The sequence below is a fragment of the Vanessa atalanta genome, chromosome 1 (genome assembly GCF_905147765.1).
Source record: "Vanessa atalanta chromosome 1, ilVanAtal1.2, whole genome shotgun sequence".
Taxonomy (NCBI): Eukaryota; Metazoa; Arthropoda; class Insecta; order Lepidoptera; family Nymphalidae; genus Vanessa; species Vanessa atalanta.
Window position 1 is genome coordinate 14,849,198 of NC_061871.1, and position 26,321 is coordinate 14,875,518.

Here is a 26,321-nt window from a genome sequence, read left to right on the forward strand (position 1 = left end):
GAGATACGCCCTTATCTTTCGCTAAAGGGCCTCCTGATTTCACGCTGAAAAGATATTCAATTTGAAAATCAGAAAATGGAATTATTTCTTTTATGTATTGTTACAAATTTTATAATGAAATATTTGTACTAGTAACGTAATAAAAAAGTGTTTGGTTTATTTAATGGTGCTAGTTTGTTGTACCTGATCGAAGATTAAATTGTCAGTTTTAGTACTTAATAAAAAAGTAATTTCAGTTGTATATATTTTTTTAAATGTTGTTTATCCATATAATAATGGTCTTAATTAATAGAGTCCTTAGCATATTTTTTGATTTTGTCATTGTATTTTCATAATATCACAATTTATAAATTATTCAGAAGAGCAGTCGCCCGTGTAATGTAATCACTAAGGCTAACTAACTTTTTGTCTTATTACTTCCATCGCCAATGCTCGGTCGTAATCAAATTGTTTCCATAATGTACCATACGCATTGTAATTAGTTTAGGCGGTTATGCCCCACCGGCCACTACGGCTAACTATTGGATCAGCGCTACGTGGTTACTACTGTAGAAAATTACTAATTTAACAAATCACTACATTCTGATAATATTCCAACTAATTTATCACTGACCTATAGAAAAATTATTATTAGAAGCCAAAATGTCTTTGCTAATGATTATTTCGTAAAAAATAACATGTCACGCTTAGATATCCCTTGCATTGGAAATACCAGTATTTGTCGAAGGCTTCGCGTACTCGTAGAGTTCAAATGCGGGTGTATTTTAGATTTTGTTGGTGATTGAATAAACAACATTAGCCTCGTTTCCTCTTTGTTTACCAAAGTAATAACTAAACCAATAAAGTAATACTAGATAAAGAATCGAGAAACATCAGCGATATCTTCCTTGTTTTCAATTGAACAATAGAGTATTGTGAGAGTCAGTTAGAATTCAACGAATGGAATTTCGCGAGAAAATTCGAGGTACGAAATCAAGGATTCGCTTTGTGAAGTATATTTGGTTTGTCGGGGGGGCGTTTGTACACTTAGGGGGCGTCAGGTTGAATTTTGTAACTTTTTGGGTTTGCGCTATCTGAAACGCTAACAATGGATTATATCGTGTGTTGCTTAAAACGCGTCTAATTGTACTGTTATTTTGTAATGCTCAAATATAAATCTGGTACCCTTTGATTCTTTGTTTCCCGATTTATATAAAAATTACACTTCAATGAAAACTCGCACACTTAGTTAATTTCAGAACGGGCATGGGTATAATATGTTTTATAATTTGGAGGAAACCTATTATGTCCAAGTAGACGAAGAGAGAGGAGCTATTCATAAAAACGCATGAAATAAGACATTTCTTGCTCTTAGATAGCCTTGTAGTAAAGTTACAGTATACACGGACAATCTGTAGTTAGAACATATTTACCTAAAAACGAATATGTTGAATGAACACGATGACACTACAGACATGCTACATCGACTACCGGTATACATTAACATTGATATGCAAGATGTTCTTAGTCCGCACTTTCAAAGAATAGAGTAATTTACGTTCACGCAAAACACCTGTACTTTAATGTCACTTATGCACATGGCAAGGTTACGGTCACGGCCGTGGAAAAGACCGGAAAAAGATTAGATGCTTTGCGTATCATTGCTCACTACCTGACTCCGTGCTGCGAATAATTTATTGACCGAAAAACCGAAACAATTTGCAGTCTGTATATATTAGCCACTGTATTATAATTCCCTAACGTTGTATTTAAAATCTTTAAGTCTTCTTGAATGTTTCCATTGCAAAGTGATGTCTGCAAATATCCTGATATATCGGGATGTCCCACCGAAAGCCTGTTATCCATGAGGATGAGGAAAGTGCAGTGAAGCGGACGAGCCGGATTAATCATGACTCGAGACATTGTCACCTGGTTTGACTCCTTACTTTAGAGAAATCTACTGAGGTCAGAGGTCTAACGTGCTAATATTAAAGTTCATTACTGTTAGGATCTTCCATTTAATTCATATGAGAGTTGACGTTACCGACGGCAACGTACAATTGTCGCTTTATTATATTACCAACAGACCAAATCTTGCGTGCGGCCATCATATCTAGCAACTTCCTCCAGAATATTTAAAGTGAGCAGAGCTCCACTTTAAGCACATAAAACTAGATAACTTATTTGGAGAGACAAAATAAAGAAATATCTCAATCGAACAGGTTCGACTCTTTACCTATCAATAAGTCAAATACAAAATATTATACTATAAATCAATAACATAATCAAATACAATAAATCAATAACAATTTAAATATAAGATATTCACTATGAGCGCGCTATCATAGGAAATAAATGTTTTGTTTTACGTGACGTATACTGTTTTTTATTGCATCGGTAGGTGGACGGGGCTAATAGGTTATCTGATGTTAAGTAGTCACCACTGTCTATAGACATTGGCTCCGTCGGAAAATTTAACCATACCTTACAATGTCAATGTGCCGCTAACACATCATGCATAACTCACTCAATTGCAACTGGCAAACCCTTCAAACCGGAACATGAACATCAATCCCTTGACGATCATAACAATTCTAAGTATCGACTTTGTATTGTTATGACCGCCAAGGCTTCTATTTCAAGGTAGAATATATGAGTTAGTCGTACCTAGCCAGATGGGCTTGCACAAAGCCCTACCACTAAATGAACTGTACAAATAAAATCATCCCTACGAAACAAATAATTCACCTCAAACCAACTGAACTACGGATATTTCCCATAAATTGTTCGTTTATAAATCATCTGTATCACGTAAAGCCTGCGAGTCATTTACCCGCTCATAAACTGGCGTGACGTAAGCCCGTCGTGCGCGCCATTAGTGCTGTGACACCGGCGTGACACCCTAATACCTCCCCTAATGGTGACGGCGCTGCGTCACGCCGCTAGCCTCGTGTCACGGCCGCGGGACGACTGCTATCAGACGACGATGGAAAATGATGGAGATAGATGAATTCGATCGTTCACGATTTCATTGATTTTAAATAATTATATTATACTTTTCTATCGCAGTTGCGGTGGAGGAGTTCAACAGCCTTTTTATCAACAAACTGTACCAATGATCGTGCTCTTAATATGATGTTGTTCCTATGTTTACAACGTACTAACAAATACAAAATTGTATTATATTTATTTATAACAGCATCGCGTGTGTGCTGCTTTTTTATGTTTTATTACAATATTAGAGAAAAATAGTAGAATAAAGACTAACTACTCTAGTAAAAAAGAAAGTACGTCTGTAGTTTCTTGCCGGTTCTTCTCGGTAGAATCTAAATTCTGAACCTCTCTGTGTAACTTTACCTTCAATTTTATCCTGTAATATACATAAGTTCATACTTGTAGAAAATTTATTTTTATTATAAATAGGTGAATGTCTCTCTCACTCTCTATTTCCTCATTCTCAAATCCGACATGATCGGTGATGATGAGTTGAGGCGCAGGACCAACGACATTACATGCTTTCCAAGGCATGGCAGTACACTCACTTCAAACTTCCATACTCCTATTACTGATCATTTTTCCAGAGAAAACCTCAATAACTTTTTAACCTGATTTGATCCTGATCTGGGATATGAATCCAAGACCTCAGACCTGCACCTTATGTGTAACCAATAGATCAACGAGGCTGTCAATATAAGATAAAACGAAGAAACTATCCTATTTAAAAAAGACTGGTTTTCTACGTACATAAACTCAGCTATACGACAGTTCTTTAGAGCTTCAGCTTTATGGCATATGCATTTATGTGACTCCACAGGCAAATAATGAAATCTATCACTTAATCCCAGCTGCAACTCATCACTTGGTTTCACCGATATTGGGTGAATATAGGAAGAGCATAACCCCCTCCATTTTCGCAATATTTTAAAGTGTCCACATGAACTCATGTTTTAGTGATAATTCACACCGTGAATGAATCTGAATCTATTTTTTATTGCATACTAGTTATTCTGTTTCTCTTCAATTAATTGGACTAGGAGCGGGACCTCGACATCACCTGGCAGGCCGTATAACATCGTTGAACTATTAAGACTTAACGATGCTAAAACGATCCACACTCCCAACATACCTTAGATCACAGGAGTCTGCATCTGGTTTCAACTAGTTATTATCCTTTAAAAGTAATCTAATTTACTTTCGCGATGTTGCTCGTTGAAGACGTCCAACATGCGAGAGGTAAATTTTTCAGTTACGCAAACAATAAAGCGACGCGCCGGCGGCAACCGTTTGTCTTGTTGTAACAAACATGTGACGTCAGGGCAGACGTCACCCTCCCACGTACGGTATCGCCTGAGCTAAATTGTTACAATTTTTTAAAATTCATATTATTATATTGTGCTGTTTGCTTTTGCTTATCATTTAACCACACACATGGCCAATGCTCTGCCAGTCGTGGGATTATAAATGACTACGTCCTTTGTGCTTGTTATTTACACGGCTTAATTTATCGTGAGAAAATTTATCAGTTGAAATTCTGCCATCTATGAATGTATATAGTTCCAACACGGCGTATGGTATAGGTAAGTCTGAACTTGTATTGTGGCCTTCTACTCTCCCTTCAAAAAAATTCACAAGAAATGTGGAGTAGTGTTGTGATGTGGTTTACACCTTTAAAGACGTATCACTTTGAATGTTGTACATAAGTACATCAGTTGTTAATTTTAAGTGCTTAGTGATAAGTTGATGGTGTAACTGTTTCAAAAAATCGATAAAGAAAGGAGTTCTTTGTCTAGCAGTGGAAAATTTACTGGCTTTTAAATTACTCAGGATTGGACGATTTACCCTGTAGAATTGAACTGACCCCTACCACAAAGAGGTGAACTTGTCCAGAAGACAACGTAGATGTAGTATCATTAAATCCACGCTTTTCTTTATCTGCCACCTTTGAGGAACATCGGGGTACATTTTATCTCTTATTAAAAAATTGTAATATTTTTTCCGAGAAATGTTAAGATAATCTAGAAGGGAACGTGATCTGAAACATCAATCTGCGTTGAGTGACATTTAATGTTTTATCTGTATTCCTCTCTCATCTAAGATGTCTTATAATGCGAACGAAATAAATAAATGTGATATTATTGAACAGTGCGGCCGAAATTTCGTGAAATAAAATTGATGGAAGGTTAGAATTAAAAGGCTTGTACAGCCGAAATGGGATTCCCTGCAACCTTAAGTCACAGTTTTCCGATTTACACGACAAGCTGCAGTCGAAAAAGTTCATCGGTATAAATTAGTAAATTAGGAAAACCTTTGATGTTATGAAAGTCTTAAAGCGTCTACTGGTGACAATGGTGGTCCAAATGGTGGTTATTTTTTTGCCCAGGAAATGTCAGTGCGTTATATAGCATCCCTGCAATATATTCTAATCTACCGAAATACGGTGCCATATATACATACTTCGTAAGTGTTCATGTAAATACGTCACTAGGAATTGAAAGCAGTTTCATAAAATATTAAATGTTCATCATAAGCTCTTTTTACTCAGATCCAAATATATATATATTACTTCGACTCTAATGCAAGCACATTTTTGGTTTTATGATGTCGAGCCTTTTTGCAATAGCCATAATCTAAGCTGTCTCGGCTACGCTTCTGTATTTTTATAGTTTTTTTTTTAATTCTTTGTTTTACACTAATGTCTATATCATTTATATGTTTTTATATAAATACATGTGTAGACGAAATTAACAGTACTTTTTAATTTTAACATTGATTTCCTTTATCTATGGTATATATCACATTTCGTACTGCAGTGCTACGAGTCAGCTTGGCCGACATTTGCCGACAAAGCCGTCCAGCGTCGGCCAGTGTGACGCGACATGCGGGCTCGAACGATAAAGGCTTAATAGCTCAGAGATATCTGTCCATGGCTTTGTGATCGTGTGCAATGTGTAGCTAAAATAATAAACAACGATTACTCAATAGCTCGACGCATTAAACGAGTGTGCTAGTTTGTTTTCGGGTTCCGTTTATATTTTATTTAATATTTGTTTGTTTATGTTGACTGCTTTTATTTTTAGTTTGTCTTCCGCAGAAAGCTTTTGTTAACATTTCTGTTAATCATCATTTTTGTTAACAATAGTTTTCTTTATTTTTTTCAACTCCAATTTTTTACTATTATACCGTGCACGTTTCGTTTAAATTAAATATAATATATATAGTAAAAAAAATACGCTCCGAAACTTAAAAAAAATAATGGGCATGTGCATATGTATGACTGCTGCGCACGTGAATTTCGTGATATGCATTTACCGAATTTATACATTATTCAGGTTTTAACGGCGATCGTATCTTTAACTGCGCCGGAAATTCGACAGAGTTGTATCTACCTTATGGAGCTGTTTTCACAGAACAAACCCGACCTCGATATAACAAAACTCCATCGTGTAATGTCAGAACGTTATATGCATTGTAATCTACAATAATTATTCTAACATATCTATGACGCTATTATGATGTGTGTACCTACATATGTACGTACCACAGAGTGTCGGCTTTCACATCACGTTTTAAATTGGTATCGTGCAGAAACATTAGATACAGAAGCTTTGCTGCCCATGAGCAAATGGGCTTCTTGATGGTATGTGGTCACCTATACACACTGCCAGGGCAAAAAGTTAAAACTACTCCATAAATTAAATATACTTCAATACGAAACATCAGTGCGCAATCAACTACGGGATCTAACTTTTTTATTGACATTATTTAATAAGAAGTAACAAACATTTATTATGCCCACTAATGAGCAAACACCAACACCGAACACATGCGGTTGATTTTTCATCCCACAAAACAGCTTTCCTCGCGATGTTTTCCTTCACCGCCAAACTCGAGGTGAATTATATACACAAATTAAGCACATGAGAGCAAATTAGTAGTTAAGACTCATCTACTCCAGCTGCTACCGTCTCGGCAAATCGCTTAATATTAAGGAACAGAATAATGAGATGAGTGCACGAGGTCCGACCATCACCAGATGTAATTCTAGTAAACAACCTTAACAATCAATTCATAAGAAAATCGCTTATCGGTTAACTATTTATTCGATTTAAAAAAATAATCCTTTGAAATACCTGAGGTGTCTCAGCCAACGTATAACAGCCGCCATAAAATACACATCGCGTCCGAAATTGAAACGGTATGACTGATAACGCAATCAACGTTGTAACAAAAACCATTTCTCTTCTGCTCATAGTAAATAGCTCTGTCATTCGTCGCTATCACTTTATGGAGGGGAAAGCCCGGGGAGGGCGGGGATCTCTGCGTACCTGATATATCTGTTAGGATAGCTTATATTTAATATTTTTAACAATTATTGTACGACCACGACCACCACCTATCACTTACTGGCACTCCTGCTGTCTGAGTATTAAATTCCTATCTATAAAATCCCTAACTACATATTTGTATTCCTTGAAAATAAAAATTTAAAACATCTATTGTACAATGTATTTAAAAAAAAAACATTGTTTTCTTTTCAATTTGATATTTTGATCCCTTACCGTGTCGCTACGACTATCCCGGCTTTCTGGAAACATCATCAGTATTTAAGGAGTATAACACCTCGACGACTAGGTTTCATAACTTCAGATATCAAATATAAAAGTAACATGATTTGATAAGTTTAATGATTTAATATTGATCGACCGTGTAGGAACGCCGCCTTTAAGAATGCTGATTGGCTAAGTTGAAACAGACTCTACATCGCGGTCGAATCAGCGATTCTTTTTGAACAAGATTAAGCGCGCGCCACACACGCGCTGGCGCCTCGCCAACACACGACGCTACTTGACTCGATCTCTTTGTAACGCTTGTGGATGTCACTGAAAAACGTTACCTTTAAATTATTATGACACCATATCCTGTATCCGCGACTTTGAAAGAAATTGTTGTATTTCTGTTTCTTGAATAAACTGTTAATGCATTATTCATTATGTGAATAGTATTATAATAATATATAATCATTTTTTTACGAGTGTTATATTAAATTTTCTTTTTTTACTACATTTTGGAATACAAATTTACAGTAAATAATGTTATTATTTCTTTTACCTTTTATATTATATCTGTGTCTTTATATTAAAAAAAAATAATCCTGTTATGTGTCTTTCATTAATGAATACTGCGAAAAAATTGATCAAAAGGCGGATATTATAAAAGACATAAAACGAAATTGACAAACGATAATTATGTATCAGATAAACTCGTATGTACAAAATGTATCGTTTGGCCTTAACTCATCAAATACGATCAATTTATTTTCATTTCATTCGTTATAGTTATAAATGTAAAGTTGACAAATATTTGTGATTATCAAATATAATATTTGTAATAAGTATAAATAAAATACAAACGAGCCAAATTTAAATTTACATATTTTAAAGTAACGATATGACGCTTAGTACCATTTTAGTTTGCATGGTTATATTTTGAAAACTAAATTATTATAACATCATTTCATTTGCGTATCACCGCGGAATACTGAAACTACGGAAAAACCCGAACTAGGTAAGGTTGATTGCAAGAAATATGCTATTTTTATCATTACATAGTATAAAACAAAGTCGCATACCGCTGTCTGTCCCTATGTATGATATGATCTTTAAAATTACACAACGGATTTTAATGCGGTTTTTTTAAGAGATTGATTGATTCAAGAGGAAGTACGTTATTTAGTCAAAATAATGTACTACAGTATTGTACCTAACCTTAAAAAGATCTTAAAAAGTCCACTATGGTATATGTGTATCTCTTAAGGATAACTCACAATAACCATTTTTATTCTTTACTTTTTACGAGAAAAAATGGCTTATTTTCGAAGCGATTTTAAGCATTCATCCTTTTTCATTTAAGTATCTTAAATACATTGTGCCTTTAATATAGATCTTTATGGCCGTTAAAGCATGTAATTTAAGTGAATATTTTCGAAGAAGAACAGGTGTGAATATTGTAAGACATTCTGTAGTACCTATATTTAGTATTAGCATTGCACCCGTGCGAAGCCGGGGCGGATCGCTAGTTTTTATATAAATTACAAACACAAGGAATGTGCCGTTCACACCGCGTGTTGCGTTCAACCTCTCAGAATGTAAAATATATAATCATTTCGTTTGCCTTCGATTTCAGCAACTGCTTTTCTTATATCTTATGTCGTTTGAAATAATTACTACACCAAAATACACGCCTACGCAAATTCGTAATACTTTGTCCACGCCTATATATGTTTTCGTTCTCGCTTATTTTCCAATACATATGTGGTCGATACATACATATGTGTCAGAATATCGTCGACACGAGCGTTCTCGGATTCAAATCCACAATTTCTGTCCAAGAGCCGAGTTGTCGGCTCCGCAACTGTTAGCGTAACAATGAATTTATAAGGCAAAATAAAGGTCATGTTTAATAACATTAATATCTTAGATTCAATTATTTACAAATAATTTAATCAGACTTGTTTTGTATGGAAAACACTGCGACTGGTACAATCATCTGTAAATCAAAATATACTTTATTAAAGTTGTACGAGAACTTTTTAACTGATATTTTAAAAGATAAAATTAAATTTTAGATTCTACCGAGAAGAGCCTTCGAGGATCTCAGTAGCAACTCCTATCTGGTCTTCTAGTTAAATTCATTAATATGATGAGCCTTATAAATCAATGTTTTCTTAACTGTGATTTAAAATGTATTAATTGTAAAAGCTCAAGTATTTCATGAATTTTAATAAAGAAGCGAACGCCCTGCCCGAGGAAGTATGACTGGACTTCGCAGAGACGGAAACTTGATGTAATTCTGTCAAATATTCCCGCTAAGTTGCATAATTCACTTAACTTCAACACGGAGCCGTAAATCACCTCGGAGCGGATAAGTCGACAATTGTTTGTATCTGAACGCATCGACCGATCGCAGGAACAGCGCGCGGACGGACTGGCGCGGTGCCAGCGCATCGAATTTTTAATGCTCTTGATATGGATTTCGTTACATACAAATCTTTGGATAATGTGTTTGTGTTTTGAAGACTAACGACTCGCCGTAACCGTTTCGAACGTGTTCGGTTTTTGAATGAAACGCTGCCAAGTTCGTGCCAGCACACGAAAATTAAAGAATTATAGCTTCAAAGCCAGATAAATAACAAACCCATTTTTTTCTTATAATTAGGACGTGATCAAATTATCATAATAGAGGGTAGTATCTTCCTCCCATCATCAAATGTTACTAAATATCCTATGAATATTTGTATACCCACTCCTGAACTTTAACATCGTTTCAGATGAAATATATTTTCAAGTATATTTGATTCAAGTAGGCTCTTAAAAGCATTATTGAATCATCCCTTTACACGTGTAAAACGACTACCGTTTTGGTATTTGGATGAAACCGAAATAATTGGCAAGATACTGATACTCGGTTACTCGTTTCCTCAAATTAATTACCCAGGTGCGCTCATTAAACACAATTAAATCAACATAAAATTCCGATAAGATCAACAAATATATTCCTCTATAGTATATAGAATCTTGTATTTAGTAATAAGCCCTAAATATTTCATTGAACAATGTCTTAAATTTAAATGTTGTTTTTTCAGGTAAGTTCTCACTCCAGCCTCACATCTCCGGTAACGGACGAACGTCAGGTAATACACACAGATCGTTTTCCAAGTTAAATGGATAAAGTTTGAAAGGTCAACTCTATTTTGCATCCACTCAAATATGCGGAAGACTTAAATTTCAAAAATGTTTACTTAATAGATTTTTTGCTGATCTTCTGCCGACATTACGGCCGTTATTTCCATAATTTCACGTTTCTGGGCATTTATTAAACAAACGAAGTTTGACAGAATCGAAATATTATGCCCTCCCACTGGTTTATTTCTTAGCAGGTTCATGTTTCATTGATAGAATCTAAATTAAATTGATATTATCATACCTTGAATGTTTTCTCTCAAATCAACTGACGAAAATATGAACTGAAAAATGAAAATATGAACTGTCTTTATTTTAGTGCTCACAAACTTACTAAATTAAACACAAATTTCCGATTTTTATATCCAATGTATCCGACATTGGATAAAAGATTTCTAAAAAACACACGTGAGTTTTCAATTAGAAAACTGATGCATCAAAATATCTAAAAAGATTTTTTAAATTTAAATTTACTATTCCATGATAAAGTTATGTTAGTCACCATCTAGCGATATCTAACCAGGCAGGACGCCCTCCATTAGTCATGACCGCATTCCCCTTAATTACCCACTCTTTGTTTACGTTTCCCCGGCCTTTTTTGAGCATACATCAACTTGCTAAATGGTAGTCCTCTATGTAGAGAAAATATTTCTGTGAAAAACCAAGCATTTCATTTAAACCAGACAATGCCTATGATGAAATTATTTATAAAACGTTTTACTACATAACAATAATCTTCTCTGTCTATTAAGCATATAACTTATAGGAGACTAAGATTTAATTATTTTGAGATTTTCGCCATGTGCACATTTTACTATTCAATGCATATTTTTATTAAACGTTTAAACCGTTTTATGAGTGAATTATTTCATAACTTTAGTAGAAGAGTGTTCATTTGTCTTCTCCCGAAGGAAGAAACCACTGAAACACAGCACGCAGCTCGGCTGGCAAAGTTAGACAACTAACCGATAGTGATATTTTATGACTTAATTTTTATAATTTTCTCATCTTTAGAAACCATTTAAGGAATAGTTTAGACTGTTGATTTGTTTTTCAAATATAATTACATGCTGTATAACTTCAAAGTTCAACAAACTTTGAAGTGAAACTATTTTAATACGAATAATGGCATTCTCAGTGATAAATGGTTATCTATGCCCTTAAGGTACTTCTCACACCGTCAATGCGGCGTCATTTGTCATTAAAATTAAGTTTAGTCTCCCGTGAACACAACAACACAAAGTACTTCTGTCTGACGGTGTAACTGGGTAAATAATAATAACACCAAGACAGGCCTGAGCCACAAAGTCCTAACATCGGTAAACATTATTATAGTATACACACTAGCTATAAGCTCTTTGGCTGACTGAACATACATACAGCGTCAGAAATTTCTTAACAAATGTATTGATAAACGTTATAAATACACGAAACAGACATTATCTGTAAATTAAGAATTTGCATTTCGTTGGATTTGGTATTCCCAAATTTGCAAAACGTTCTGATGACTACATCGATATATTACTTGGAAGTGTAGATTGGGACGTAAAATTACAAATACCATATTATACACCGTAACGTAAGCTCTTAGACTAACTTATACATAAGGTGGGGTTCATTCGACGTGAAAGATCGTTCCGGAAAACGGCCTCTTATTTACATAAGGGTCTCTACAGTAATTCATTGTCCTATAACTCGGCTCTTAGTTCACTGAGTACTAACATTATATTAATATACATTTTATCGAAGTTCATTTAATATATTATAGTTCGAATTCTTTTTAAGAGGGCATCAAATAGTTACCACTGATTGATCGATAAATTAAAATACTAATATCGGGATGTATGTAATATGTTTTTGGATGGTTTCAAGTCGGTACGTTTATTTGAACCTGTTTATAATATGTTAACCCTTTAATAAGCATGTACGGCTTAAGGAGTCGTTTTAGTGGTCGTTGGGTCTCGAGCTACGCGTGGCTCTGTCTGTTCAAGCGCCAACCGTCAGTGTTCACTGTTCAGGGTGGAAGTCATCACGATCTAGCCAATCCGCATGCCGGTAATTTTATTTGCCGACCATCATGGCGTCAAACTTAATAACAACTCTTGTTAATATATTGTTATTTTCATGACAACGAGGAGAAAAACGCGGTTGATGAATGTCTAGTGCACTGTAATAGTTATGATGTCCGTAAACTACTTAAAAAAGTGATAGAGATTTAAAATTATATATGTATATGTACACTATGAAGGCAGGAAGGCCTTCTTCTTCATCGAGGCCAAATACATCAAAGACTACTTTGATCAAGGCAAACGCTCGTATACACGACAAATTACGCAAAGCAAGCATGCCAAGGAGTTTTTGATCGCGAACAAAAATCGCGGCTGGATCACCAAGACCTTTCATAAGCGAACCTTAGTCTGTAAGAAAATCAAAAGAATAATTGATTATCTCATCTCTCGACATCTCATGAAATACACAAAGAAGCAGATCAGAGACAGCAAAGTCAAAATTATGACATTTTGGCTAAATCAAGAAAAAAACACAGTTGTGCGGAACCAAAATATAACGGAGTTTTATATTTTTATGAAACATCTTTAAAACAAACGAACTATTAAATTTCATAGTTTATCTGTATAAACTTATTTGATTGGAACGACAGTGATAAGAATTAAAATCTATGTAAGAAAGCAGAGAAGTTTCTTGGGGCCGATGTTGTTCAAACATTAGTTTATATTACGTTCAAGCTTATTAGACTAAAGATCCCGAGGTCCCGGGTTCGAACCCAGCACAGAAAAAATAAACTCCAGTGAATTTTCCGGCCCGGAAATTCTAAGCAGCAACCTGCGTCTGATTTCTTACTGGCGTCGTATTACAATTCCAAATATTATGAAAGAGCAAATAGAGAGTGCCCTTGACAAAAGCCGCCATTGACGAAATCTACCTGGAAATACCATTCGAACACTTATCATAAGAAGCCACCATAATCTATATCTGCATAGAGAACTAATTAAAAATAAAGATGAAAATGAAAGCTGACTGAAAATCACAGCTTTTAACATTTATACATTTGATACTTTGCATGTATGCAGTTTCTGTGGAGACAGTACTGAAGTTCAGTTCATAACTGTTCAAAATGTATCCCTTACACGTGGGAATATGGAACACAAACATCGAAACAATCAAAACGAAACTAAAGTTATCATGAACGTTATAAAATGCACCAAATGTGTTTTTGTTCATGTTGCGTCGTCGTTTGTTAAATCTTTATTAGTATTTCACTAAAAGCAGCCGTTAAAACACTTCAACTAATCAAATGACGAATAAGCCAAAGCGACGTATCCGCACTAGCAGAGATGGAATACTCCATTTCTCATTTGGTCCCGTGACAGCCACGTTTTTTCATTTCGGCAGGATTAAATACTTTGTGGAGGAGGCTATTATAACGTGTACCCGCCTTTGTTCCTAAATCAGACACAGACACCGCTGTATCTATATATATTCTAGCTTAGCCTTGTTAAGGCAGATCATTCTCTCTTTCAGGATTTCATTGTACTTTTTTGGACTCTCAGTAAGCTTTTTATTATGAACAGACACCGTTCAGACCCGGTTTGACTTTGGGTATTTTAGCCGACTTCAAATTAAAGGAGATAGCCGTCCGTTGTAATTTGGCTGGTTTTTGTATACTATGTCACTCATCAACTCTGCCGATTGTGAATCGATCACGACTCTTTTTTTACGAAGAAAGATCAAATTTTAGTTTAGAAAAGAATATCCTATAAGTGTAGATTAGGAATAAAAAACGACGAGTCGTATTACTTATTTGTCCAAATAGTCTCATTTGAACAAAAGAAAATCATATTCAGTATAACATTGCTTGCCTGTAAGAATATTGAAGATTTGATTTGTTCACATAAGAAAACTTTCAACTAACAACTTAAAAACACTTTGACAAAATGTTTGTAAGTATAGCGTATAAAACTATTGGTATTAAGTTATTTTTGTAGACTTTGCCAACGCAAGCACCAATAGCATAAAGATCAGTTGTACTGTGTAAACAGGTAAAGGCATTTTTATTAACATAAATACATGTTTTATCAATAAAACATATACTTAATACCGTCATAACGATGATAATTTAGTTACAATGTGTTGAAATTCTATCACCCGCCACTTCTATAACGAGTTGAAATATTAAACAGAAGTTTATTGGCACATACAAGCGTAAAGCGCTTGAATTGCTAAATCTCGCAACTAAACGGGATTATCGTTACATCCTATAACGAGATCATGAGCATTTCAATTTGTGCGTAAGAGTTAGAGATGTGATTCGAGCCGCGGTTGCTTTACTGCTTAGCGTGATGAAAAGACGTAATTTTCGGGCCGATGGCGCGATAGCGTATCTTTTTGTGCGGGCGCGGGAGAGGGGCGGAGGGGGGCGGAGTTGCGTCGGAGGCGAGGGATTAGGTCGGACGCGCGTGAAACTTTACATATACGCCACGTTTTATCGCTGAAACTGAAAATTCGCTTTATTCAGAGGCATTTTGAAAGTAAAAGTTGGACGCGTGTCGCGGCTGATGTTTACGGAGTTGATAATTCCGTCGCTAAATTTCGGAAACTGTTTAATGTTATTATGTAAAAGAGCTTTACATTATAAATCATTGAGATTTACTTGTTTAGTGACTCACGTTTATATGCGGGAAGGCTTGGCGGCGACTGATCTCACTCTGTCGGTTTTTGAGATAGAGCCTGTTATTACGTCATCTTGTATTGTAGATAATTGAATTCGCAGCCTCGCTCGCGTTTTAGGGATTGGACGTCGAGTGTTTGGCATATGAATGAATCCTTATTTGCAATAACTCCCTTCGAGGAGAAGGTTTGGAGCATATTCCACCACGCTACTCCATTACGGGTTGGTGGAATACACATGTGGCAGAATTTCGTTGAAATTAGACACATGCAGGTTTCCTCACAATGTTTTCCTTGAGCGCCGAGCACGAGATGAATTATAAACACAAATTAAGCAAATGAAATTCAGTGGTGCTTGATTCATACCAAATTCGGTTCGACGTTTTGTCTGTGAAAGAGCAACAGACAGACAGACAGACAGACATAATTACTTCTGTATTTATAATATTAGTATAGTTTTGAGATAAAAAATACTACTAAAATACTACAGAATTACTTGCGAGTCCTTTTCGTTATATTCCGAACCAGGATTAGTTAAACACTCAGTTTAATCCTATAACATGACGCTTGTTTTCCTGTAGGAGCCTACTTTAACATAATATTTCGAATATGTCCAAATGTATCCATTTTAGTAGAGAGTAATCTTGTTCACTAGTGAAGAAATTCACTCTTTGTGTTTTGTGCTTTTACAGTTGTAATACATAATTACTGACCTTCTAATAACCTAGAATTAGAACCCAGGACGTCGGCACGTTCAGTAGCATAAGGTCAACAGACTGTGATTAATACACAATAATATATAAAGAAATGTTTTCCGCAAACTCCAATATCCTTAAACGGAAGTCGTCATTAATCATCAGATTAGCGGTATGACTTTATCTCGTTAATAAAACAATAAGCTCGAAGCCGTAACCACTATTTCGTAAACATTACATCATGTCGTAGTGTGCTATAAAACATGTGGTTATTTTTCTTAGCGGTTGGAAAAACATGATTGTTTTTAGTGTGCTCACAAATACAAATCGCAGAAGCGTCTGTAACTAAAACAAAATGAATCTAATATTGAACCGACCGAGTGTTAAAGTCACAGCGTGGTGGCATTCAGCAACCGGGCAATGCGATTGCGTTGGCTGCCGGCTGTAAATGTAATACACGAAATTGAATCCAAGTGGATCAACTCGTTGCGATACAATATAATTGTGTTGCGCTACGCTACGCCGCACTACGCTACGCCGCACTACGCTACGCTACTCTACGGCGCGCTCCACTACGGCGAACTAGCAATGAAACATTATCATAATCTCAATCGCTGAATTCGCTCTGTATTTGTAAACACTGCCTTTGCTTGTTGATTTTGACTAAGCCCGTATGTCGTTGCGTTTAAATACAAATAGAACTAAACGTCCTACATTCTACAATACCCATTTCAAGTATTTTATTATTATTATAATGTTTTTTATTATTTTAACAACCAATTAATTTACAATGCTAAACAAAAGGACGCCACGACTTTATCGTCTGAGACCGAAAATATCCATTGCACTAAATAATACACATGTTAATAAGCTAAGTTTATTTGATGATTGATGTTCCAGCACACGCGCCACACTGCGAGGGTTAAGTACTGATAATCATCAAACCTAACAATAAATAGTAGCTCTCACTTCAGTGAACTGAACTCTCCTCAGAATAGCTCCTGGATCAAGGCATTAAACTATTTTTGCGTCAATTTTTCCTACAAGTTTATTTATAAATACGAAATTAATGTATATTATGATTATCATTAAAATATTAATTTAAAAACATTTTTACTTTTATTGAAGATTAAATTATAAAATTAAAACTAGAAACTACCAAAGATTTAATTGTTCAAACTCTGTATGTACTCGATTTTACGGTAAACATTGCGGGGTATATATGCGGGGACAAAGGTGTGAAGAAAAAGAGTAACTTCATTGGCTTGTTCCTCTCGGTAGAATAAATATTCAGGACAGGTGATGGCTTAAAGTTTAACTGACTCGACAGTCTTGGCGGGAAAAGGCTATTCGAATCACAGTCATGTTATAAAGAACATATATGTCGCATATACATATATGTTATTATAGTTTTCGCTTTTAAGACAATCGAGGCTTTTAAGAAGAAGTAAATTGTCGGGTATTTTTCTTTCTAACGCCGAAAAAAACCGAAAACTCAAAACTCAAAGCCATTACTTAAGTAAGTGAGTCATTGTAATTACAGGCGTAGTGGCGATGAAAGAAGTAGTTTTTATTTATTAGATTGCCAGTGTACACACATGAACATTTCTTTTTATTTTTAAAAAAACTATAGTTATAGTTTTTTGTCTATTCTTCTCGGTAGAATCAACACTTCGATGTTCTTCTGTTAATGTTTCCTTGAATAAAGTATAAATCGATTCTTATCAGGTAGCCCAGTCTCTCTACATCCTTAAATTAAATATATCTATATTCTATATTAGAGACTCGAAAAGCATTACGTAAAGCAAATAGCACTCTTGAGTGTGCTGGTTCAATGTAATTAATACAAAATGTCCAAAATATTACACAAAGAGCGTATATAGTTTTAATACGAATAAAAACTTTATGAATTAACAACGGATCTCAATCTTTAAGCGAAACGCCAAATAAAGGATTACAGAGTCCTATTATTAACAGGCGTGTTCAAAACGTGCCGATGCGCCGATCTGTCCTGCGATAGCCGAATTAATCACGTTTACTTGCTTACTACAAAGTATCTGACCTCGTCGGGACGCGCGGGACACGCAGATAAATTTTACGGCGCGCACTAAAAGGACAACGATCGCGGTAAAATAATTACGTGAATTAATTATAACACCGTCTCTCTTTGCATGTTTTTATCGTTCCCAAGTATTATCTCAGCAGCCTTAGTTTTTATTTTACTCGAAGAATACAAACGTCTACTCGCAGTGCGCGACTAGTGCGTCATATTACGTCATATACTCGTATTAAGAGGTAATGCATCATTAGCACGGAGGAGAACAGATTGGTTAGCGAATGTCTATTCCTCATTTATTAAAAAATGAAATGAGATAAAACAGTTTTTATCCACAGCAGCTAGTAATTGTCTTGTCATTCGGTAACCTTGTCGAGGTATTTATAATCCTGCATCGTATTGTATCGTGTGTAAAACGGTAACGATCAAGAATTCCAATCCCACAATTGACATATCTTTAATCTATTAGTAGAAAACAACGTCACTTTCTATTTCTGCCGGTATCTCGTCTACTCCTTCTAAGCTACTAAACAGATTTTCATATTACATTTTCACTGATAGAAAAATAATAAAGAAGTCGGGTTTATATACATAATTTATATTTTGTTTTGTAAAAATTGCCTGAACTTGACGGTGTTCTCAGTTTTTGTACGTTTAAAGGATTGACCCGCGGCATTTAAAATTAAATTAAGAAAAAAAAGTAGAAAAAGAGATAACGCAGATTCCAAATCATTCGCTGCGAAGCGTATAGTCTATTGTGTCAAATATGTCTAAACATCTTTACCGTGGACACCTCTTTATGTAGAAATTCTACCCGTGCGAAGCCAGGCGGGTAGCTTGTACAGCTATAAAATGCTACGCTCTGTATCGCGTAATAGACATGTCCTATTCCTTCTTGACTTGCACACTAATCCGTTGCATTCAGAATTTTATGGGTCGAACAAATAAACCTGGATGCTTCTGAGAAACTGATAAAATAAAGGTAGGAAATTTTATGAAGATGAATGAGTACTTTCACTCGGACGCCGAGTGCTCTCGGCGACGCTTGGAGTATAGACTGCTTTAATTTGTTCTCTTTGAAGAGGCGTCTCGTAACTATGATCTACCTTTGGAGATACTTGAAGAAGCTCCTCGGCATTCTATTAGGAATAGTCTAGTCACTCCAGCTAATCTAGCGACTTAAATTGAATATTCAGTAAGTTATTAATCAAACTAATACTTGAAATGAATGCGACCAATTGATAATGTTTTCAGGTCAAAGTTAGGTGAAACAAAATTTATACAAATTTAAATACGCCACTGAAAGCGAAACCATTAGTAACCGGCTCCAGTATCGGTACCACAACAATATCTAAAAGGCATTACGCCTACATTCGTTAGAAGTAGTATATTTACAATAAAAAACACACTGATGTTTTGTCCTGTGACGTCATAAATCTGCGTACTTTTTGCGGTTGACAAATGGCGCGGGCGCGGGGTAAATAATTACAATGTTAATCGTACGTCCCGCCTCCGTCCCGCAACGGTCCCGCGCCCGTCCCGCCCCGCTCTTCCGCCTCAGCCCGTTCCGCTATACTTTATGACGCCAGTTGTTTTTGTCCCGACATAATGAGGTGGAGACAGAGAGTTATTAGCCGGACACGGTGTTCCGACTGCGCTGATAAATAGTGCCCACCGAGCTTATTTACCTCTTGAACGCAAAAATACTAAATATTACAAATATTTTTACTGTAGCTTAGAGCGGCACTCGCAGTTTTATAACTGGCTGCCATCTCTTCCGAGGCATCAAAAGAAAACGGAATTTGTCGATCTCTTTGCGACTGATCTATGACAATACAAAATCTAGCATACATTGACATAAAATGTACCAAAGTACAAACCTCAAAATTGAAAGGCCTTTTTTATATTTTGAAACTGTTCATATTTGAACGTTTTTTTTGGGATCTTATTGTGGATGCGTATACACTTATAATATACATACTGTTGGTAATATTATTTATAAAGCCGTACATGTACCAAGCAAAATCTATTTACCTTCAAGTTAAAGTCAAAGTCAAAAATCTTTATTCAATACAGAAGTGTTTACACTTGCTTATTGATTGTCAAAAATCTACCGCCGGTTCGGAATTTAACACCTTGGACCTGAGAAGAACCGGCGAAAGAAACTCAGCGGGATATGTTTTTTTTCCATTTTGCATGTACAATAATAATTATATTTTAGTTATTTGAAACAGCAAACAAGGAAATAAGCACTCGAATATGATACATTAAAACGTAGAGTAATCATAATTTAATAAATCATATTTACAGTATTCACTAATGACGTTTGACATTTAACGCCAATTCATAAGATTGTAAATTGAACAGCGCGCCTCCACCTACTTCCGATTAGACATTTCCGCTGCCTTCTCGAATTCAGTCCCACCATGCATTAATGTTGTATCTTATTTATGTATATCTTAGATAGATATTACATATTAAAAAACAATTAACAGAGAACGTGCATATGAAACATAATAATCGAAACCAATAAGGCAAACAGTCAGTGATTGCACTAATATTTCACACAAATATATTTTTTCCATCCGCATTCAAGCAACGTTGCCTTTTCTCTCGTCAGAGGTCATTAATCCCGATCGTTTCTTGCACTGATTTCAATCTCGGCGCGGTTTTTGCGACAGAGCAATTACAGCCCAGGTAGCGGGTAGTGCTGACCTATTTTCGAGACCTTGTCACATATGTCAGTAATTTGCTTTTTTTACCAGTTTTGCTTTCACGGCTCTTCATAAAACAAACATTGCCCGCGAGATATCATCTGCGATGTACTCATTAAGGCTTCAATGGACGCCGTTATATGTTCCACAATATATAAGAAAGTTATGCAACATATGCCACACGTACCTGTCCGAGCAATCAAAATCGTACGTGCAATAGCGGGTTCAAAGCTTGATTTTGCATTCGTTGATCAAATGAAAACGACTACGTACTTTGAACTTTTGCTTATTTGTGCTTGCTATAATTGAACCTCATTTTGTTTAATGTCTCTACAGATGGTTAAATCGTTATCAATCGAATAAATATAATCAACTCGTGTGAACACGGCTCTAGCGTGACATGAAGGATGTTATATTAATATAAAAACTCCCTTTTTCACAACAAATCAAAACAAAGTGTACTCGTGCGAATCGTTATTTTATAGACAACGTTTTGAAATTTCTAGTTCCTTATTTAAAATATCACAGATTTCTGCAATTTACAGGATCTGCAATTGAAAAATATAATAACCATATCGGCATTATTTAGGCTTAAATTTATACTTGCCCAGTATTGATTAACAGAAAATACCATTACAGGAACATTCGAAATAAAATTAAAAAATTAACACCCCCCCCCCCCCTTCCCCGACACAAAAAATCTCTAAACAGTAACAAAAAATATTTAAAATCTATTATAATTATTGTCGTCACATGTATTATGTAAGTTCAAATATTTTTATTTTCAAAGCGATACATTATTGTGTCGGGGCGCTATTATAATTTTTAGTTTAATTAGGAAAATATTAGGAAGGTATTTATAGTGATTAATTAATTGAGTTAGTAACTTAATTAGGTACTAGGTATCATAGGTATAAATATAGTGGTAATTGAGCCTAATTGATATAATTTAATTACCAACCTTCGAAATCTAAGCCTTACCTACTAACCTAACGTGTCATATTTGAAGTCATGGTTACCTTACCATGTTCTTTCAACATCGTTGAAGTAATACGGTACTAAATTTCGAATGGACAGGACATATGGAAGGTATTCAGGTCCCCTCATCAACTGATGATCTGTTCAGCCGTTTAAAAAGCTGAAGATTTTTAAACGGCTGAACAGATTTTCATGAAACATGGCTAAAAACACTCGGAATAAAATTATCTATGGCACAAAAAAAAAACTAAACGAAAAACAGATACACTTTACTTTACATTTTGCGTCGACGGTCAAAAACAAAGTCGTATAAAATGTTATAATATATTTTTGCTGGACCGTAAATTAATGTTGTTTCACTAACTGTAAATTAATGCCAACACAAGCTACAGGCGAAAACTTAAAAAATACGCCAGCAAAGAGAGCAAAGATACAAGATGAACCTCATTAGTGTCGGAGACTTCGCGGCGAAACATTTTTTTTAATTATAATTTGAAATTCCAACGTGCGCCGTACTTGTCAGGCAGATGTATGGTAACCTTTTTTTCAAAGTCGCTCACAAAACTGCCCTGGGGATAAAGTGTCTCGTTGGTCCCTTTCTTCTTTTATTATAATCGCGATTTTTCGACTGGTATGTTTTTGCGGCGAAAACTTCACCTTGTTCGTGAAATATACTACATGATTATCGTGACTGTAGCTTTTTTCTAGTATCATAAAATAGTGTCTGCACGCATTGACCATCTGAATATTTATTTTATGTTTTGTATTGTCCTTTAAAAAAATATATTTATTATTTTTAAAATATTTACCAATTCCTGGGAGTTAGCTCGTAAATGGAATATTCTAGATAAGGCTTTATTACTGTCCGGGTCGTAAAGTCGACGCACGGGACGAATTACTGATTTCATATTTATACGCGACACGGGCTCTGTATAAAGCTTTATTAATAAAAGGATCCTACCATACCTACCTGTCTTATTAATAAGTTTAATGAGCATTTTTTGTATCAGACACGTATCACGTGTCGACTATTTTCTTATGATAATAAAGTTCGCTTACTTTTAAAAGAAACAATACAAACAATCACATTAGAAGGTAGATAATTGTCATCACTGTAATTCGTTTGAAGCAATACGGTCGCGGCGATGTTTGGTTTCAACTCGCGCAAGTTGTATTCCGAGATGAAAATGTCGATACAGAAAATGAATGAGAATTTATAGATAAATGGACAATCATTATTAATTTTAATTTTAAATCGTAACTCGTATAAATTCTTTGTAGTCGTTTAAACTTAAAATGTACACATATAAAACATTATTACTTGGCACGCGAATCGGAATGGATGCTTTCTTTTTATACGATGAAATCGTTTATATAGATTAATTTTTATATGATATATAACATTTATCACAACTCAGTTTCCATATCCGGGAAATGGATATTACAATGAATTGTAAACAATAATTTCACTTAGCAAGTTACTTTTCGTCGCCTGAAGAAATGTATACTGAACAAATAATAGTCGTTTACATTATGAATTATAACAAAAAAATATTTTAAATTGTCATTTTTTAATACAAACATATAAATCCACTTTAAATTCCGAACGCCAACCCATGCGGTATTAAGACTCTTATATGAGCATATCATGGGAAGTTTTTAAATATAGATAGACCGTGTTTTATGTCACATAACGTAACATGTGTCCATCAACCGGCTGTGGAGTGCTTTGGAGCATACCGTTAAGAAGAAAAATTTATGTTCTTATATAAAAATATTAGTAAATTCTATTCATGTCCAAAATTGTTTGAAGGCAGTTGAAGGCATAATGTTACTCGGTCGAATGGCGAGTTGTAAGACCGCAGACTCCGAGGTCCGGGGTTCAAACCTCGAGTCGGGCTCGAGTTACTGGGTTTTCTATCGAAAGATTTCAATAACAGTTTGAAGTCTAAGTTGGAAATCATCCTGTGAGGGAACAGAGAGTGTACCTTTAATTGCGCACCCACTTGTATACTATCCTGCGTAGTTGGCTTAGTCTCCCTTGAGATTTAACAGCGTGGCTAACGTCGGTCAGGATTACATTATTATAACTATTACTTTTATAATTGTTATCTTAAATGAATACATACAATGTAATTCAGGTAATGAATTGTATAGAAACTTTGATATGACAACGCGCTGTGCGTGGATATGTCTTCGCCACAAAAAGACCGCGGCCGTTTAATTAACGAGGATGATATACACAACAGAACATAATAATTAATCCTAAATACATTTTAATCAGGTCCGTTATAATTCCGGAACCAAACCGCACATTGTTGTTCGGAATAAAACTATTTAAGAGAATTAATCGGGGCGTTTTGTTTGGTTTTAATCAGCGCGGTACAAACAGTTTCCGGCTCGCGGCGGGGCGGCTCGTCCGAATTCCGACATCGTGCGCTTTTGTTGTACTAACGATTCTAATAAAATAAATACTAAAATTAATACTTCATTAGATGCATTACAACTATGATAAAAAGTAAAATACTTTCCCAAAAACTGTGCCTTTAGTTACATGACCAGATCAATTTAATTTTGTTGATTTCGATGTCCTGTTTTTAAATCCCAGAATGGAATAGTGAAAAGTTGCTGAGCTTTTAAATCAAGACAAATGGTGTATTGTACAAGTTCAGTCTTGAATCTGATCTTTGGTCTTGTTGTGGTTCGAAGATTAACCCCTGTGGTTCTAAGATTAACGGAAGGAAAGTGCATTAATGCTTACACAAAGTTATGCACTTCCTTGAGATTGGAGGAATAGTCGAAGGTCGTAATCGCTTTGTAAAAGTATTACTGAAGATTTCGAGTAGAGTGTTACTCTCTCTCAGATAAGCCGTATCACAATAAACCGGTAAATATCCACATTCGGTCGACGCGGCCTCATAAACCGCTTAGATTTACCGACAACCGCAATGTACAGCACAAGGCGAGGATATACGACCATCATCTTTATGGTAAAAGAGCCTCTATTAATAACCCGCTAAGGATGTCAGTTGTGCTTCCTAATATACTCTGTAGCACGATACACGTCTCCACGCGTCTAGGGTCCAGATATATCAAGGTGACAACCGCACATAAAAACGTAGGTCATCTCAGACGGGCATTCACCTCGCTCGTTACCGTAAAAATACGGCACGTAATGGCGTAGTTTCCTTAATCTCATGATATTTTTCCTTTTCTACAACATCTTGTTATCACAAATATTACTCAGGAAATTGTTCGAAGAATAGCGACACAGAACAGCAGCGACGTTTACTTTAATCAGCCGTTTGTTACGAGGCACTATATTGATAAATAATATACTTCAGAAATACCTGCGAACTACGTGATCAGTTATATTTGACTTTCATATGTATATATACGTACAAAATCAGTTAATATATTAATATCATCAACATTTAATATTTTTATCAAAACGAGAAACCATGAGATTAGTTTTCTGTCTACCGCCCCGCATTAGACCAGCCAGGCGGAATAAGCTGAAGTATGAAGAGAGGAGGTATTCGCACAGCTGTGAGATGTTTACGGGGTGGTTTACCTAGGAGCAGGGACGACAATAGCCCAAAAGGTCAGGATCGAACCTGACACTTTTTACATTACTAATCGGCCCTTGAACCATTGTGCTATTGATGCTTGTTACGTCGTTGTTGTAGCTTTATACAATAATTGCCTTTCAATAGCAATTAGCGCGATGTTATTTTGATTAACTGCATCAGTTATCGGATGGTTTAATTTATATTTTTTAAAACTTAATGAAATAATTATTTTGTCAAACATTTAGTTAGTTCTGTTTGAAGAGTCAGGATTACAATCAACCATCGATAATAAACGTCGAAGCTGCGTGATTTATGTACGTTTAAGGTACGAGGTGAAATATTTTCAGCACGCCTGTCTGATTCATCTGGGACCAATAGATGAGTTTTAAGAATGCTCTATGAAAATACCATAAGTTTGGAAACAACGAATGATCATACTGGTAAATAAGCGAGTTCCCGTGAGTTTAATTTGAATAAAACGATTTTCCATCCCTGTACGATAACGATATATATATCAAACGAATAGAAAACAGTTGAAAATGTCCTTTTCATAACTGGCTCACGATAATCTTTCCAACAAAAGCAAAGTTAGCGGAGTGAATACCTTGAGTTTGATTAAGTCAGTATTTCAATTAATATAAATACATAATTGTTACGAATTAGATTTGTTGTTCTTTGAATAAATTATATTTGTTTGCCTAGATTTATTTAGTAGTGTTGCTTCAAATATGTGAAAATACCGCAGTCTGTGACATCTACAGCGTTACGGAGGAACCGCTCCTGCACTGAGTCGCTCCGCACTGAGTGAGAGCATTAATTGTGTTAACTCAACATAAACAATGATATTTGATTCAGTTTTGACTCGCTCGCTTTAAATTACTTTTACTTTAAATTTAGAATTT

At 35.3% G+C, this 26,321-nt stretch overlaps 1 protein-coding gene across 7 annotated transcripts in view; it reads left to right on the plus strand.

The window, feature by feature from the left end:
* The window catches only part of LOC125066662 (zwei Ig domain protein zig-8-like), a 380,046-nt gene that overhangs the window by 299,932 nt on the left and 53,793 nt on the right, over positions 1-26,321 (plus strand). The window lies entirely within an intron of this gene.